We start from the raw sequence: 18,354 nt of genomic DNA on the forward strand, positions 1-18,354 counted from the left end.
TTTTATTTTTTTTTTTTACAACTTACTATCCAGTGTTTATGGTTACATGTGCAGACTGGCAATTTGTTGTACTATTTCATAATCAACAAGCATCATCAGGATGTTTACATTTTGCAGGCTCCTGATTGCTAATAAGAGTAGGTAGGTCATGCAGACAGCTGTAGACAGATGATACTGCTTTTGCAACATATACTAGTTTCTCATGTGTCTCATGCTGTGACTGTGTTCATGATTGAACATTGTTACTATTTGTTACTATTGTATCCCTTATATTGATGTGGAGGCAGCCATTTACCATGCTGCCTGGCTCAAATTGTTGTTATATGACTTGCATAGTTTCCATGATATTGTCATCTCAGTTTGTCTTCATTTTAACAGTATTAATTTATGGCTGCTCATATAAAACATTACATGCAGAGACTACAATTTACATTCACACAAAAACTTAACTGCTCAGGGAGCATATGCAAGTGAAAAGTCTGGAAATAATGACATCTCATTAGACACTCAGCTGGACAGTTTACATAGACAGACACCATTATGAAACAGGGAAGTCTCACTAATAATGTTATGTTGTCATCTGCAAGTTTTTATTTTGTCAAAAGTCAGTTATGGTAAATAGACTGCAGCCACAAATGCAGAAGCAGTGTGGTAAATACAGTAAAAAAGTAAACAGGCAAACCAACATGTTCTTGCAAAAGAAGCGGTCACTTTAATATGATAAAATTTATTGTATTAAAGTGACTGCTTCTTGTGCAAGAACTCATTGATTTGCCTGTTTACTTTTTTCATTTACGGTAAAGTTGCATGAGGCAATGTCAGGCATGCTTCCATTCACATATCAGATATGTTGCATATGCTTGCTTTACATATGCTTGCCATGCTTAAGGCTGTTCAATAAACAAATGTTCAGGTCATGTCATGATTTCCCCTGGTAAGCTGTGTTATGCATGCCATTGCATGTCCTTGATTGAAGTGCTCACATTGTGTGATAGATACATTCTCCTTGACATGTTTTGTTATTGGGCGTTTCCATAAGTATAGATGATGTGACATAGAGAAGGTGTTGTGTGTTTGAGGAGCTATTCCTTAGCTGCAGTTCTGTTGATTATATTGGTGCTACTTGCCAATGTTTGCACCATTTCAACTTGATCTGTGTTTCAAATAAGAACTTCAATGTATGCTACTACACCTTCTGTCTCATATTTGTAGTTGCAGAACTCACATGTGGATGGGATGTTAATTAATGTATGCTAAATTGCCAGTGTGCACATTGGTTTCATTTTAAGGTCAGCTATGATCTTCATGGGAATGTGCAGCATGAGAGACGTTTGCTTTTCATTGCTATGGTTTGACTTCTGACATGTCACATATGGTGGCACAATGGACTATGATCATAATGTATTTTAACATTTCATGAAGACTGTTCTCTGCCTGTTCATTGTATCACAGTGGGTATGTTATGCAGATAGGTAGTATCAGGTATGCCTATATTATTTCTGAGTTGTCATTCATCTTGACAGAGCATGGTACCTGTGGACGATCGCAAATCAGACATAGATGATGAGCACATGTCAGGCCACTATCAGACTCCTCAGATAATAATGACCATGCTGATGATGAGGTTGGTAATGAGGAAGTTGGACCAACAGCTGCATGAGCCATCATCCCCTCAGCACTCCAAAGGAGATGACACCAGCAACAATACCAAGATGATTATCAGGAGCAGATCCAGGAAGCTGTGACCAATGTGTTTTGAGCACTGATGAAAGACGTGATGGGAAATGTTTTCTCAGATATGGCAAAGGCTATATGTGACTCATTCAGAGAGATAGCCCCAGAGATCATTTGCAATGTTTATCCCTATCAGAGTGGTCTCTCAGGTCCTGGATTATTAAGTACATGCTCCAATTGTCTAATGCTGCCAGCATGCTGTTTGCCATATAATTGATTAGACTTTATATGCACTGCTGTGCATGCAAACATACCATGCAGGTATCATCATGTGACAATTATGTTTCAATGTGTGCTTGACACACCTTATCACATTGCACTTTCCTCCCACATTCAGCTGTCCATGCTTTGTGGGAGTTATTCTGCAGTTAACTTGCAGCTATTGCTACAACAATTGCATTATAAACATGTTTTTTTTCTGACAGAAGCTGAGAGATAACACATGTTGTCCATTGTCTAACACTACCACAGTAGTATTGTTAAAATGTGTGTATTATCATATCTGGTTTGTGCAACAGAAGGACAAGTCATTGCCCATGTGTTTTGGTTGACAGTTGTCATGCTGTCGCACAGGCATGATGTATTGTTGTGTACCATGTGTTGGTAATGCTGATGCCATGTGGGTCATCTAAAGGTATGTCATACCTACAGGCAATCATCCTTTTTTGACTGTATTGAATGCCAATTTAACATTAATGTATACAACATGGTAAGGATAGTTTATTCGGTAACAGTACAGTTCGTCATGTTAGCTGTATGTTAGAGATTTCCACACCCATTCCTTATTCACATAAGTTCACACCTTCTGGCAATATTTGTACACATTAATTGATGACTGTACATGTATCTGCACATAGTCTGAGCCATTCTGAAACACCATTGTACCTTTGCTATGTGAGCATTCACTGACTTATCATTGATTTCCTGTAATGATGCTCACATGAGTGGCTTCTGCTCAGTAATGAGCAGGGTCTGTGACATACACCTGTAGTTGTTTATTGCACATTGGCATGACAGTATATGTGTATGTGATTGAAATTCTTAGCTTGTTTACCTATGCCTGCTGATATTCCATGATTGCATATTACTGTGAATGTATGGTTATACATGTCCATTTTGATTGATATCAGCAATGCAGTCTGCCTATGTGACATACATTTGCCATTTGCTTAGACATATTTTGTGTTGGTTTCAACAGCACCTTATGTGGTGTAACTGTGCATTTGAAATGTGTAACCTCACCACAGTGTTCTGTTTTATCATTGCCTTCCTTGATGTAGGCCCAGGTTATCTACCTCTCTTCCCCCTTCATATTTACATAATATATTTTGCAGATATGTTTGCCTTTGTTACAGTTATTGCCACTGCCATATATTATGTGGTTGACATGGTCAACATGTACCAACTGTATGGCCATTTTACAGGTGCAGGGCATCTGCCCACAAGTCAGTAGCTACTGTTTGCAATACCTCATTGTTTTCATAATGCTTGTATGTTAACCTGTGCACATTGTTGAAATTCATGTGCACAACCTGATATATTTTTTTAAGCTGTAGTATTAGATTTGTGCAAATATTCTTATGTGTCATTGATGTTTTTATGTGTATTGATGCTGCTTTCATGTGCATTTCATTTAGACCCCTGACAGTCATAGATATATGCCTACACATGTATGTTGCCTTTGAAATGGCATGCTTGTCACATGTTTGCAATCCAGTGCACATTTGTCTTGGTTGTGTAGACCCACTTGTGTATTCAGCAGCCATTTTGCTACCTTGCTGCAGTACTGATGTTTGGTACAGTGCTTGGTTGTTTGCCTTTCACGTGCATGGTCAGAGGTTTGGATTTGTCCTCTGCTGGAGTTATCTATCATTCCTAGATCTACATTTGCTGATCTGTGATGTTGCTTGGCTTACTTCTGCACTACTGACAGACTACTTAGATACGTGTTTATTAAGACATCTCCATCGTGTTTGAAAAGTTTCCATTTCCTGTGTTATGTATAGTGTTGTCTGTAACTCACGTCCTTATTGTGATTTTGCCAGCCTTTGTCAGTCATGTTTTCTGATACCTGTTCTACTATACCTGCTGTGATGTCCTTCTCCTCCCTTCCCTGTCTTTACATTTCCTTCTATTCTTAAAAAAAAAAAAAACTAGCAGGGATTCATATAAAGAATTGTGCAGCGTTTATATAAAGCATACACAATGCTTATGTATTAGCATGATGAGCAGCAGCGCTAATCACATATGCATGCTGCTGATCATACTTACATAAATGCAACCAAGTTTTCATGGCCAATAACAGTGTTGGTAGCCAGCAAAATGTGTTGAGCAGCATAAGCACACGTAGTAAAAAAAAACAAGCTTGCCTGTGGTCAAACCTGTTAAGCGTGCCCATGTAGACAGTTCGATGAGCTACTTAAGGCAAATAGTGCAAGCTGTACACAGGCAGGCAGGGATAGTATGCTGACTGTACTGTGCACACAAATCAAATATGTGAATACAGAAATAAGTAAGAGGGGAATGAAAATAACAAAGGCAACTACAATACATGGGTTACTGAGGACAGTGTGATGTATACATAAATATGCAAGAGGGGAGGGTAAATGTTCAAATTCTAGTGAGATAAGTTATGTGAAGGTGCCTTTTTTTTTCACAAAGACACTTTTGTAATAATAACATTTTGCAATACATATGTCATAATCATTAATGGCAGTTACACTTCCTAAGCAAAAATATATAAATAAAAGCATACAAGATATTATAGGATGCAACAGTTACACAAATTAACATTGTAACAGAGGGGAATGACATGACATATGAATGTCATTGACATATTAAGATGACCATTCGCAAGGACAGTATACACATTATGGGATATTTGCAGTGTCCATTCCGTCAATAAAAGATATTGAAAAAAATCAGAATCCACAATCTCCTTTTGCGACAATGAAATCCATCCCATCATTGTTAACATTTACTTACGTATGAACTGAGTACACCACAGAAATAGGCCTAACATATGTACGAGGAGAATCACCCTTAAAGGAAATTATGCACGTCAATATTCTAATAACTATGCATCCCAGATGTAGGTGTGTGTGTGTTAGAAATGTGGGACCAGAGTGTGAAATATGTAGTAACCCTTGCATAAGGCACTCCTTCCTGACACAGTTATTGTGCAGACAGATAAGAACACATGCAAACACCACACTATGATGGAATGTATTCACCAGACCTGTGTAGTGTCAGCATCTGCCACAGGAGGTACCAAAGGATATTGTCATGAACAAATTCAATGAATGTGTGAATTAAGAAAGGATCATTGATAATGAATGTCATATCAGCATGTCAGACTGATGGCAGTTAAATGAGTATGCTCATGTGCACACAATTATGATCAGTCCAATACCAATGTTCTGTGGTCAAGGAAGGTTTCTCTGTTTGTCTGTACACCTGCCGCCCATGAATTGGAACACACTCATGTACACCACTGGACTCAATCCATGTGCCACAGTAGCACTGTCATCATCACACTGGCAGAACAAATACCTTCTGCCATGAATTCCAAAGCTATGTTCACATGTGTTTGTGCAACATATCAAGGGATAAGACTGCTGTAATGTAATGGTTGCAGTGTGATGTCAGTACATTCACACAAAATTAAACCATATGTTAACAATGAACTTCAAGCTGCACATATAACTGCAAATAACAATATGGCCAAGAATTACAATCGCCACAGTAGAGATGTTACTACAGCTATTAAACTCCACCTATGTGAAGTCATCCAGTCAGCTGTATTGTATTTGTCAGTAATTTTTATCTACTAAAATTGAAAGGGGAGTCCTCCACCAGTTTATATGTACAAAGTAGGATTGGGGGATGTCATTCGTGCAGAACAGTTAAGGACACAGATGCTTACAATCACTCAATGCTGGTTTGTATCAGTTTAAGTGTTGTACAAATTTGCACCACAAAAGGGCCAGTGAATGTGCTATGGTATAACTGTATGGAGAATTGTCAAATGTGTGGTTATGTGACTGCATTACATCATGTGTATGAATCAAGGATCATATGTCCCTGTAATTATTCAAAAAGAATTTTGCTCTATGTCATGCAACATTGCCTGGTGCTAGGTATTCCCAAACACACCTTTAACTCCCTGCTGTTGTCACTGTGATGGTTGAACAACAATGTGGATATAATCCCATATTGGAACATATGCTTTACTTAGGAAACGGTATACATTATGTCACCTTATGTCCTCAGTCCTTAGGAGGTGCTTCATTATAACTGTGATGGAATGACAATCTATTCAAATGACAGCATCATTCTTCAATACAGCCTTTCCAAAGGAAATGTAGAAAAAAGATTGTAACAGGAAACAACATCAACATGTGAACAGAGCCCATGTGGATGACAACACTGCTAACAACATGTACACTGTGAGCAGTGATATTGGGATATGAACTATATAGTTAACATCACAGGCTTATGAAGGTTTGCTGAAACAAAAGTGCAACTACAGATTTATTTGATGACTGTGACACTACACATTTCAGTAGATGACATCACCATTATGTATTACCCTCATGTTTCTACTTAAAAGTGGTTGCACACTGTATAGATATAGTGTCATAGAATCATACCATACATACTCTAGTCAATATCCAGGACTGTATTTATTAATGACTGCCCATGTCCAGGATGGTTGTGGGTGCTATCCCCAGTAGGAATTTACAATACCCCATCCACTTGTTCAGGTTCCTTTTGAATAGTGTCATAGAGGTGCTCTGCTTCACAAGAATTGACAGCCTATTCTAAAGATGCAGCAGTCACTGGGAAACACATTTGTCCCTCCAGTATGCCTTATTCAAGTTGCAGGCCATATTTAGGTCCCTGGAATGGGTAGCTCTAGTCCCGTTTGATTTACGGATGTACATATACCTCGTGTATCTATCTGCAGCCTGTTTTGCACAATAAGAGTCACAGATGACAGTCATTCCTGTATTTGAACTCCCTATCTATTGACCAACAGAAGTGACAAACAAGTGTATTATACACACGCACCACAGGAGAAGTCTGATTGCATGTGAGCCACATTGCATCTTTGAATGAATGACATCAGCTGAGTCATGCAACAGAGATCTGTATGCAAAACTTACTTCTATAGCTATGTGGATTTCTAAATGTTGTCAAAACTAAGAGGAGCAATACATGCCTGTATCCATTCACACTCATGCACACACACACACACACACACACACACACACACACACACACACACACACACACACACACACACACACACACACACAGAGTCAGGAATTTCACTGCTGTATTCAAATACCTTACCTATTGACTGGCACAATCTACACACATGCATTCTACACAGGCACCACAAGAGAAGTCTGCTTGCATCTGAACTTCACTGCATCTTTGAAAGGATGGCATCAGCTGTGTCATGCAAAGGAGATGTGTGTAAAAAAGGATTTCTGTAGATATGTGGACTTCTAAATGTTGTCAGTACTAGGAGATTCTCACTGTTCTATTTGAACTGCCTGCCTCTCAACTGACATGGTCTACTCACAAGTGTATTATACATACCCCACAGGAGAGGTCTGACTTAAGTAGTGTGAGAGTGCATTATTGAAATAATGATCTTAGTGTGTTGCAGGCAGTATGCATTGGTGGACATAGAAATATTTCTCACAAGTGGGAGTCAAATACTTAACACACGTGCCAGTACAGAAGTTTGAGTTTTACATTGTGCAACTACACTTTATAGAGGATCACATCAGTGTGGTTTTGCAGAGAGGTTGATGTTGGGAGAAGGGTCAGACATTGATGTGAACACATCCTGCAGTGTAAAAGCTACTGCTTTATTGAGACCAGCAGTAGCTAATGTTATATTTACACGACTCCATACACGCACACACACAAGCTGCCTGCTGTGAGATTAGAACCCCCTACTTATAAAGCTATGCAATCTACAGAATCCAGTACTTAATACAAATGCTACTGCAGAAATCAAGCATTCATTTTTTGAGACTTCACCTTATAGAGGATGACATCAGAGCTGTGTTGCTGAGATGATGTTGGGAGAAGGGTCAGATATCGATGGGGACACACCTTGCAGTGTAAAATTTACTATAGGCTACTGTTTTACCGAAGCCAGCAATAGTTAAACTCATATTTACAAAACTTCATACACACACACACACACACACACACACACACACACACACACACACACACACACACACACACACACTCACAAAACTTGACAGCCATCACTGCGGTGTTGCAGGGAATATTTTGTGATAAGGATCTATCACTGATGTGGACTCACCTTGCAGAGGCCTGCAGTAGTCTGTCATATTTAGACAACTCCACACACACACACACACACACACACACACACACACACACACACACACACACACACACACACACACAGATGTCTGTGAGATTAGAACTCTCTACCTATCTAGCAGACATAGTGCTGACTTTTATGCTATGACAGTACCATGTAGATAGGATCAGCTTTTAATTTTGTGTCAGAGATGATATTGTGATGTTGAATGTTTTGTGCAAATCCATATCTGTTGATATGACAGCATTAACTGAAATGTTAGGACCAATAATACCTACATAATGCTGACCTATGTCAGCTATGCTGTCATTAATGTATACTGCAGAAATTAGAGTGATATGTACTTACCTGTGTTTTGAATATGAAACATACACACACTTATGAAACACAGGATGGACAACAAATCATTCATGGAGCATAGGTTAATAGGTTCATAGGTGTTTACCAGGCTAACAACCACAAGGGTATTTTTAACCCTAGCCATACATCCCAAATCTCTGACGAGTTCTGCTACCCCTGATAAGTGGAAGCATGGGCCTGGGAGATGAACCATTTACAGGTTACCTGTTTGCACCACATACATTGATACCAAACCAAGGATGAATTTCTGGTTTCCCATCCAATTGTCCAAGTTGCACTTGAATTGGATTAGGGAGGAACTCTGCTTCACATGGATGGGGAGCCTGTTCCATAGACAGGGTAGTCTCTGGGATACATACCTATCTCTCCTGCAGGTCCTATTTATATCACAGGCAAGGATTAAGTGTTTAGAATGGGCAATTCTGGTACTGTTTGTTTTGTGGATATGCAGGAGGTCTATCAGAGTGGGGTCTGAGAATGCCTTATATGCAAGGCATAGATCTCCCCTCAAAAGACAGTGGGAGACAGAATACAGGGATAGGGCCTCGACTTGGTCTGCATAGGCCATATTACTTATGCCCTGTATTCTTTTAGTAAGGAACCTCTGTGGACATTCCAGTTGTTGGATATGCCTGATTAGGTACGTACCAAAGGGGGCATTGTACTCAATGATAGGTCTGATGAATGCCAAATACAGTGGAGCAATGACTTCCTTTGACTTAAATGCCATACCTTTGTTTATAAGTTGTGCAACATAGAATGATTCCCTCATCACTTTAGACACGTGATGATCAAAGGCTATATTACTATCTGTGTGTGTCCTTAAGTCCCTGACTACGGACTCAACTCTAAGGGTTGTGTTGTCAATATGATAGTTACCAGGGATGGATGACTTCCCAAAGGATACTATTATGCATTTCTTGGCATTTAGTTTTAGTCCATGACTCTGACACCAGTTGTTTGTCTGTGCCAGCCCCTGCTGGAGAACTTTTGTGTCAGTGTGAGATTCAATGAGAGCTCCTAATTGGCAATCATCTGCAAATTTAGTCAGCCAGAGACCACTGATATTGGCCTTGACTTCTGAGAAGTAAATGCCGAAAAACACCGGTCCAATGACTGATCCCTGAGGGACTCCACTTGTGACTGGCCTCTTTGTAGAGGTGGTCTCCCTAACTCTAACTTCCTGGGTCCTGTCTGTGAGCCATTTGACTATCCACTGCATGACATATGGGTTTGTACCTAACCTCTTGAGTTTGTCGACAATGCCCGAGTCGGGTATTGTGTCAAATGCCTTGGCCAGGTCAAGGTAGGCAGTGTGAATGATTTTGCCCTCATCCATTGCTTTGGTGACTTTCTGAAAGAAGTCCACCAGGTTGAGTAGGCATGATCTGCCCTTTACAAAGCCAAATTGGGTTGGGTCCAGTGTCTGGAGGTTTACTGTATCTTTATTGATCAACTCCATGATAATTCTTTCCATGGCTTTACATATAAGACTAGTGAGATTTATGGGACTGTAGTTTCCAGGGTCTGTAGATGGCCCACCTTTGTGTAGAGGAATGACTGTTGCCTTTCTCCATTCATGAGGTATGAAGCTTGTTTGGAGGTTACAGTTAAATAGTAATTCCAGAAGTTATGATGATGTTTTTTAAACCTTAATGAATGGTACTGATATTAACAATGTTATGTGCTCATGCATGGGCGATGTGGACTGTCAATACCAAGCAATACTTTATTTTCCAGTGGAGGAAGGATATAAAATGATGCTCTATGTACATCTGGAGCATTTCTCCCTGGGCCTCCGCTGAAAACAGGATCTGTGGAACCTAGTCGGACTTTCCCGGTCAACAAATGTTAAATAAAAATAAAAATAAAAAAAAAAAACATCAAGGCTGTATGTGGTGGTATATCATTTATAAGTGTCAGTGCTGCAGTGCAAAGCCAACTGTCCAGACTGAAGTGGTCAGTTAACCACACAGCTGACTGCATTTCACAGGAGTACATTAAGCAATTTCAATGTAATGAGGTAATACAATCCAGTAGCAGTATTTATTTTAGTTTCAAATATCTTCCTAAAGCTCAATGCTAAGAAACATATCTGCACGGATGTTGGCAAAATGTTAGCATATGCATGATTATACTTTAATGTGTTTAACTGGGATTGTGAAGTAACGGTGTTTAGTGGCACTCAGTGGTGCTCCACATGTTGTATTATACCTTTCCATGTTAGCTCCAAAGCTCATTTTAAAAAATGAGATATTGTGCTTGCCTTCCCCATTTGCATGATGCCCTGAGCAAGTAGAGTTTTCTGATGAAGGAAAAAGTGAAAAATTTTAATTAAGTTTGCCTTCTACAGTGCAAACAGGCTTAGTGGTGATGTCTGGCCATTAGCACTCTGGACAGTACTAAGAGGAGAAAATCTACCTGTCAGCCTAGCTTTCCCTGTGGCACAAAGTGTAGACTCAGCTACTGTAAATGATAAGCCACAGTTGAAGCACAGTTCAACTCCAGTAAGCAAGTCATATCAGATTGTAATTATTACAGTCATTTTTTTTCATGACTTTAAGAACACCTAGGAATGACTATTATAAATATGTTGCCTGGCCAAACTGTGTGCAATAGCTACTGAAATATTATTTTATACCTATTACATGTGAGACATTTTTTAAGGGAAATTACAAGTTAACTGGATGCACAATGCAGTATAAGGTATACATTCACTTTATTTTGCAATAACACCTCAAATGACATTTAGCATCACATACTACAGGCTGGGTCCTGTATTTCACATCATTTAATACACATTAGTCAGTATGGTTATACAACTGAGAGATGTCAGCAGTTTTAATTTCATCCTCCCATTGGCTAACAAGGTCCTTCTTGCACCATTTCAGGTCACTATAGTGGTGACCACAATTATCTCCAGTGACTGGGATGCCAGTTGCACTGGAAACAGCATTAGCTAATATGTTCCAAGCCTCAGTCTTAGGATGATTTGGTATTTAACTTTCTGCAATTACACACTGTAAAACATTAATTGACCAATGTGGGATTCAAACCTAATGAAAAAGTAATGCTTAAATTTCAATCATGGTGATTGTTTGCCAGTGCTATAGAAAAAATACCTTTCAGCTATGTTCATTACAAATAAATTGCATTTATTATGAACAAAGATATACATCAGATAGGCTTGCATGTGTGTAACTTCTTGAAGTCCTGTGAAATGTATTCCCAAGAAACAGGCATTATTACTGTATGTAAATGTATGCCAGATGGATAGACATTCATGAGCCGATTAACATAGATTGGGGTATGATACGGTTACCTATTACAACCGTGAAACCACAGTTTGGCGAATACGGAAACGTTGAAACATATTGAGCGAACCATGAAAACGCCGAACATCCTGAAGCGTGAAATTCTAAATGTCAAATCGTCATAGTTGGCCCTTCTCCGGTATAGCTCCTTAAGGTAAGTGTGTAATAGTTATGGACCTTAGGGTTAGGGTGCGGGTTAAGGTAAGTGCATACATAGTAATATATGTAAGCTTTAGTTTAGGGTTAGAAGTAGGGTTTTGTTAAGTGTATGTATGTGGATTATTTATTGTGCTTGGGTAGGTAGTATGTAGCGAGCGGTGGGGTTGGCCAACTATGCCGATTTGACATTTTGAATTTTGCAGTTCAGGACATTCTGTGTTTTCATGGTTCACTCAATATGTGTCGACGTTTCAGTATTCGTGTATGTGAGGTTTTGCGGTTATAATATAGACCCGTATGATACATACATATTTCACTACACATACTATTCTAAACATAGGGTTGAGCTATGTGAGGAGAGAAGTTGATTTCAACTTAAGTATTTTGCCTATCCTAGATATGGAAATGCATTCTTAATTCTTTATCATAATTATCCTGCTTAAACATTTACACACAAATTCAGCTGTGTTTCAAAGAAAAATGTATGTATCAAAGCATTTTGGAGACATTTCTTGCAATAAAATAATTGTGATAGCTATTTGTATGTAGTATTTCCTTCCTAATCAAATTATTGTAAGAAATTGCATTCTAACACCCTTTGTCACAATAAAGTGTTAACTGGATTTGAACCATAGATCACCAGTGTTCTATTTTTGATGTCACTACATTTGTATATTGTGCCACAGAGACAGTTGTACAGCATGTGAATGTTCTCTACTTGGTACTGGGAGTGCTGATGTCTACAAATTGTCAGTAAGTCTATTTTTTACTGCAGAAAAATTTAACTTTTTACATTTTTGCTTAAGCAGGTAAGCCTGACTGCATGCTGCTCAGCAGTGAGCAAATGCACAAGGCAAGAAACGGTGAAAAATATATGATGTTCTGATGAAAGTAAATCATAATCTGGTGTAATAATTTTCATATTCCTTTCACACTGTCTGGATTTGAACCCCAGAGAAAATCTATTAAGTGGCCAAAGTAATGACATTTATGGCTTCTGACACAGAAACAAGTATATAGAATTTGCATATCACTCACTCATTAGAAATACTGCACACTGATGCCAGAACTATTTGTGCTAATACAGATGACAGAAATGAAATTATTTACACTTTCCTTCACCTGTGAGCCCTGTTTGCACTCTAATAACCAACCTGTGAAGTCGAAAAATCAACAAGAAACTTATTTCACAAGCCGTACTTTAATCAACACAAAGACAGATAAGCGCTTTCATCCCAAATGGGACTTCTTCAGAACTGCCACTAATTAATCTCAATTAGGTTACATACATTTCCAAAAATCACATGACCTTACTAAAATGCACTGATTTTAATAATAGTGATGATAGTAATGATAAAAACAACTAAGATACACTATGTATTATACAATAAAAGTGCTCTTGATAAAAATTAGTGGGACAAGCCACAGTAAAACGAACTAAACAATACTAACTGAAATAAATAAATAAATAGGCATGACTTAAGCAACCACCCAATTAAACTTCTAAAATGTTGAGCTTAAACACTGGGCTGATGGACCAAGCCTCGTTCAAACCAACGGCCACCATGGCATTTCATTTCAGTTGCCAAGCAAAGCAGAAATTACACAGGAAACAAAATGTGTAACAATTTATATTACACATAAAACACAATCTACATTTTCACATCTGCTGCAAACATTCCAAGCAGAATGGGCTTCAAGATGGATTCAAGCCTTGTATCCTCTTTCTTGTTTCTTTAAATTCATTTTATTTAATCTGTGTGCTATACTAATACTCAGATACAATGTCAAATTTCTTCTCTTATTGCTGTTCAGCACACCAGTACCATTCTAAAATGTGCTACTGATGACATGACAGATGAAATTTCTCAGTTTGCACCTTAAGCAATAGACTGTCATTCATTGCTTCAAAATGCTGTCAGTCATCAATGCACTTTGCCAAAACTCACGTAAATGGATAAAAAATAATAATGGAATGTCAGTATTAGCAAATATTGGAGAATAATAATGAAAAGGCAGGACTGTGAAGTTTCCTAGTTTCCTAGATCTGTGTGTGTTACAACCTGATACTATTGAAAAGGCAGGACTGTGAAGTTTCCTAGACCTGATTTTATTCACAGAAATATGCATTAACTCTATCAAACAGCACACTCTCTGGAATGGAACCCTCAAGTCAGTGCAATTACAATACACACTATTATGTTTTTATCTCTCTTTCCCACCAACATAGGACTAGATATTGTTCTTTTCTCATTTGCTTGAACTTGTCTAGATCAATGTCATATTGTCAACACTGGCAGCTATTTCTTCTCTTTATTTTCTGAGCATCTTTCTCTTCTCTCAACTTAACTACAGAAATGCAGTCTCATGGCCATTTATTTGCATTTTTGTTTCAGTGTGTAATATAGCTAATCAGCATATCATACAGAATTTAAACAGAGGATAGACAGTGTGCTCTTAGAATAACAATGTTGTTAAGGTTGTTCTCGTAGCTCACAAGGCATTTACACTTTTTATTGTAAGTCTACTCTGTATGATACAAACACTTCACAGAGAACAGTTACTCCCTTATTGATTGTTGTAAGAGCAATCAGTAACACTTGCAATCCATTAGTAGATAACAATTGCCATTGCTCCTCCATGCATTCCTACTGCATGTGCATGTAATTATGTAGCTATCTGCACCATGTTTACATCCCCTACACCAAATGATTTTTTTTTTTGGGGTATTCATTAATGCTAAGATTTTACACCTCATTTGCATTTTCACTGTGCTCAAAGAACTGAATCTACACTATAGAAGGGTAATAGTATAGCTATGAAAGTGGAAAGAGGGCTGACTGATTGGATACAGACAGAGCATTACTGCTAGTTACATGGAGGAGATTGCACTACAAATTACCAAACTATTTCATAAGTTATGTTTGCCCTGTACACAAGCTGCTTACATGTTGATATTTTGAAGATATTTCAATATGCAATGATAAACATAATTCTGTGATGGATGCAATTTTAAAAATTCTCTGCTGGTATACTACACATATGTCAGTTCTTACTGTGCTCTCCAAGTTAGTATAGTTACTTCACAGGATTGTGTTATCATTTACTATTGCATGACTGCCTCAACTGTGTAGATAACTCATTGGATAGGATGAGTGACACACTAGATTGGGCAGTCTGTGGTGGTATGTCTACTGTGGGAGGGATGGCATCCAAATGTCGGTAGAGGCACAGCATCATCTGGTGTTAGCTGATGTGGTCATGCCTGATTCCCCTCCCTACTGGCACTACTTACACTGCTCTATCAGTAAGTGAGGTCTTCACACCTACACATGGTAAGCCAGGGGTTGTGGTCTTGGAAGTAGTTATGAAGAGATCTTGCCAAAAGACATTGCTCACCTTCAGATTAAACCAGGAAGTGGCAGTGCAACTCCTTGCAGAAGCAGTTTGCATGGTAAGGAGTGATGACACTGAACAGACAACTCTACCATGCACAGCTCACACTTGTCCCGCATGACAGGATGTAGTGCTAGCACAGAGTTTGATTGTGTTCATGCAGACACATACATACACTTTTCACAAAAACTGTCCATACCAAATTGCAGATATGCAAGGTAAAAAACAATAAGGTTGATTGGGTTATACCTTCTTTTAGTGTTCCTGAGATAGTTCATACATTAATAAAAGTTCTGTGTTTCTTAGTCACATACACTCATTACTTTGGTGTCACCCATGCTTAACTGCATCCACCACCCTCTGAAAATGTTGATGACTGTTGCATGGGCTTTGTTCATTTGGGTTTGACTTAGGATTGCATATATGTCTGATGCACAGAATAGATAGGTATGACACTGACAGTATGCAGGTAGTTTATCGTCTTACACATTTGTTCATATACCTCAGGTTCCACACTTACCATGACATTACTGCAGTTGTGAGTCATGTGCTTTGCAGCTGTTCTGTTTGATGTTATCTGTACACAGACATTATATGGTTTAGTACAGTTTGTGAACATTTGGATGACATTATGTTTAATATTTGCATGTGATTAGGTTGTTATGTATATTCCTTCACTGGTGAGTGTGTGTGCTATCATTTGCCTCTTAGTTGCTGAGTGTGTATGGTAACCTTTGACTCTTACATAGTGAGTATGTGGTGGTACCTTTAAGTGTGGGAGGTGTGCCCAATGCCCTTATGTTATGGACAGAGAAAAAATCAAGCTCAAAAACTTTGGATATATTTCCAGTTCAAAAAGGATGTACTGTTACACTTAAAGGGGTTGTGTATTTGGCCTTGTGTAGATTCTGTGCAAGTTTCTCTGTAGGTAAAACTAAGAATGCCCTAAGGTTAAGGATTTATCAACATTTATATGATATCAGAAACAAAAATGAAAAGAATGCACTATATAAATATTTGGTTAGTGAACCTAGCCATTCCTTCCTGTTCTTTATTTTGGAACAGGTAGATCTGGGACCTCGTGGGGGACCCTTGAATGAGTATTTGGAATTTGTAGAACTCAAATGGCAAATTAGGCTTGATGCTTATCATGCTCCTGGGTTAAATGATAGAATTTCTTTAACTTCTCTGTTGAAATTAAAATCTATGTTTTTTATTTAGTTATATATATTGTTTAGGGATGTTTTAAACTTTTTATATGTATTATTGTTTTATATTTGGCTTGCATTAAGTATTTGCAGCCTTGTTAATGAGGGAAATGATGTCAGCTTATTTGTGATTGGGTAAGCAATGTATTTAAACAGGTGCTAATTTCAGTATTTTGTATTCTGTGGAAGTCATCTACCAGACGAAAGTGCTTAATACTGCTGTGTTTGCTTGCACTGTTTTATCTTGGATGAATATTGTTTGTATTTTTCTGGATTTGGAGTTTTCTGCTTATAAAGGATTTACCACCTACCAAGCATCGATTTTGTCTTGCAACAGCTGCCTTTTATTTTTTATTTTTTATGGTGAATATGTGTGCTATCCTTTGCCTCTTAGTCAGGACAAAGGCATATTGTGCATGCTTATGTCTGCCAGATACCTCTGCTGTGGGAGGTTCTCCTTCAGAATCCTTGTCTGTATGTGATGGGGGTGCAACCCCTGCCTGTGGTCCATGAATGTGTGGTCCTGGCCCTTGCTATCCCTGTTGCAGCTGTTTCCTCAGCATAATATTGTCTAAAATGACACAGATTGTGAGACTGTCTGCGCAGGTTCCTGGTTCATACTACAGAGCGTTCCCCCTGATGTGTCTATACAGTGGAACCGTGACTTCAGAATGCCAAAAACTTGCTCTATGGTGTTTCTAGTTTGAGCATCACCATCATTGTGTCCTTTTGTGGGCATGTGTGCATTTCTGGCAGGTGTTATGACCCACGGTTCCAGAGCATAGCCTGCATCACCCAGTAGATGGCTTTGTAGAACATCACCCCTAGTAAACCTTGTGTACAGCTGCAAGGTGTCCCATATGTGTGAGTCATGGCAACTGCCTGGTTTGCTTGCACAGACATTGAAGATGACCCCTTAGGCATTACAGACAACCTGACAGTTGATTGAGTGGAACCACTTCCTGTTGATGTAAGTCTTTCCCTATTAACCAGGTGGTGCCTTTATTTTTCTATGAGTGCAGTCTATGACCCATAAGACTTCAGGAAAGTGTTCGACAGCACAGAATTCCTGCATTGTTATTGCTCTGTCCTTTTCATGGAAAATAGAGGTACTCCTTTGCATGTTGTAGCACAGCTTTAAGATATTTGAGAAACATTCTGGAGTCCGAGGCCTGTGGCAGCCCTGATATACCCCTGAGCACTCTGGAATGTACCAGCAGCTAATATCCTTAATGTTGCACATACCTTAGTTTCCACTAGTATAGGTTCTCCTCAGTTTCCTCTGTCTCTTAGGAGGGAGCAGAGATTGTAGAGTTCCTTTAGTGGTTCCCTGTCAATGCTGTATCAGTCTGCTATTTCAATATCATACAGTCATTGATATGTTAAATGGGGTCTGAACACCCTTCTTCTCCTTGGATGATGTTTATTATTAGCAGCAGCAGCAGCATAGACTTTAGCCTATTGCTTATATACATGCAAGTTGCAGCAGCAGCCCCTAACATTGCTTTTTTTAAGTGTGATGGTGGCTGTATTCCAATAGGTTTTGGAGTTTATAGCAAAATTCTACACCATCTCTGCACATTTGCTTTCTAGCTTCCTGAATGGCTCGGCAATCTTGGATTGATTAATTAGCATGCAATTCAGCTGTTTATGCTTTCATTAGCATACTGTGCTGTTTACATTTGCTTGGCAGCTCTACATTACATGTAGAGCTACTTATTGAATACAGAGTAGCTTGCTGTCATGTGCACATCACACTGTGACAAGCATATGATAACAGCATGGAAGTTAGCCGTTCATGAAT

Source organism: Protopterus annectens, chromosome 5.part1, assembly GCF_019279795.1.
Source record: "Protopterus annectens isolate FY-2018-M chromosome 5.part1, PAN1.0, whole genome shotgun sequence".
Classification (NCBI taxonomy): domain Eukaryota; kingdom Metazoa; phylum Chordata; order Ceratodontiformes; family Protopteridae; genus Protopterus; species Protopterus annectens.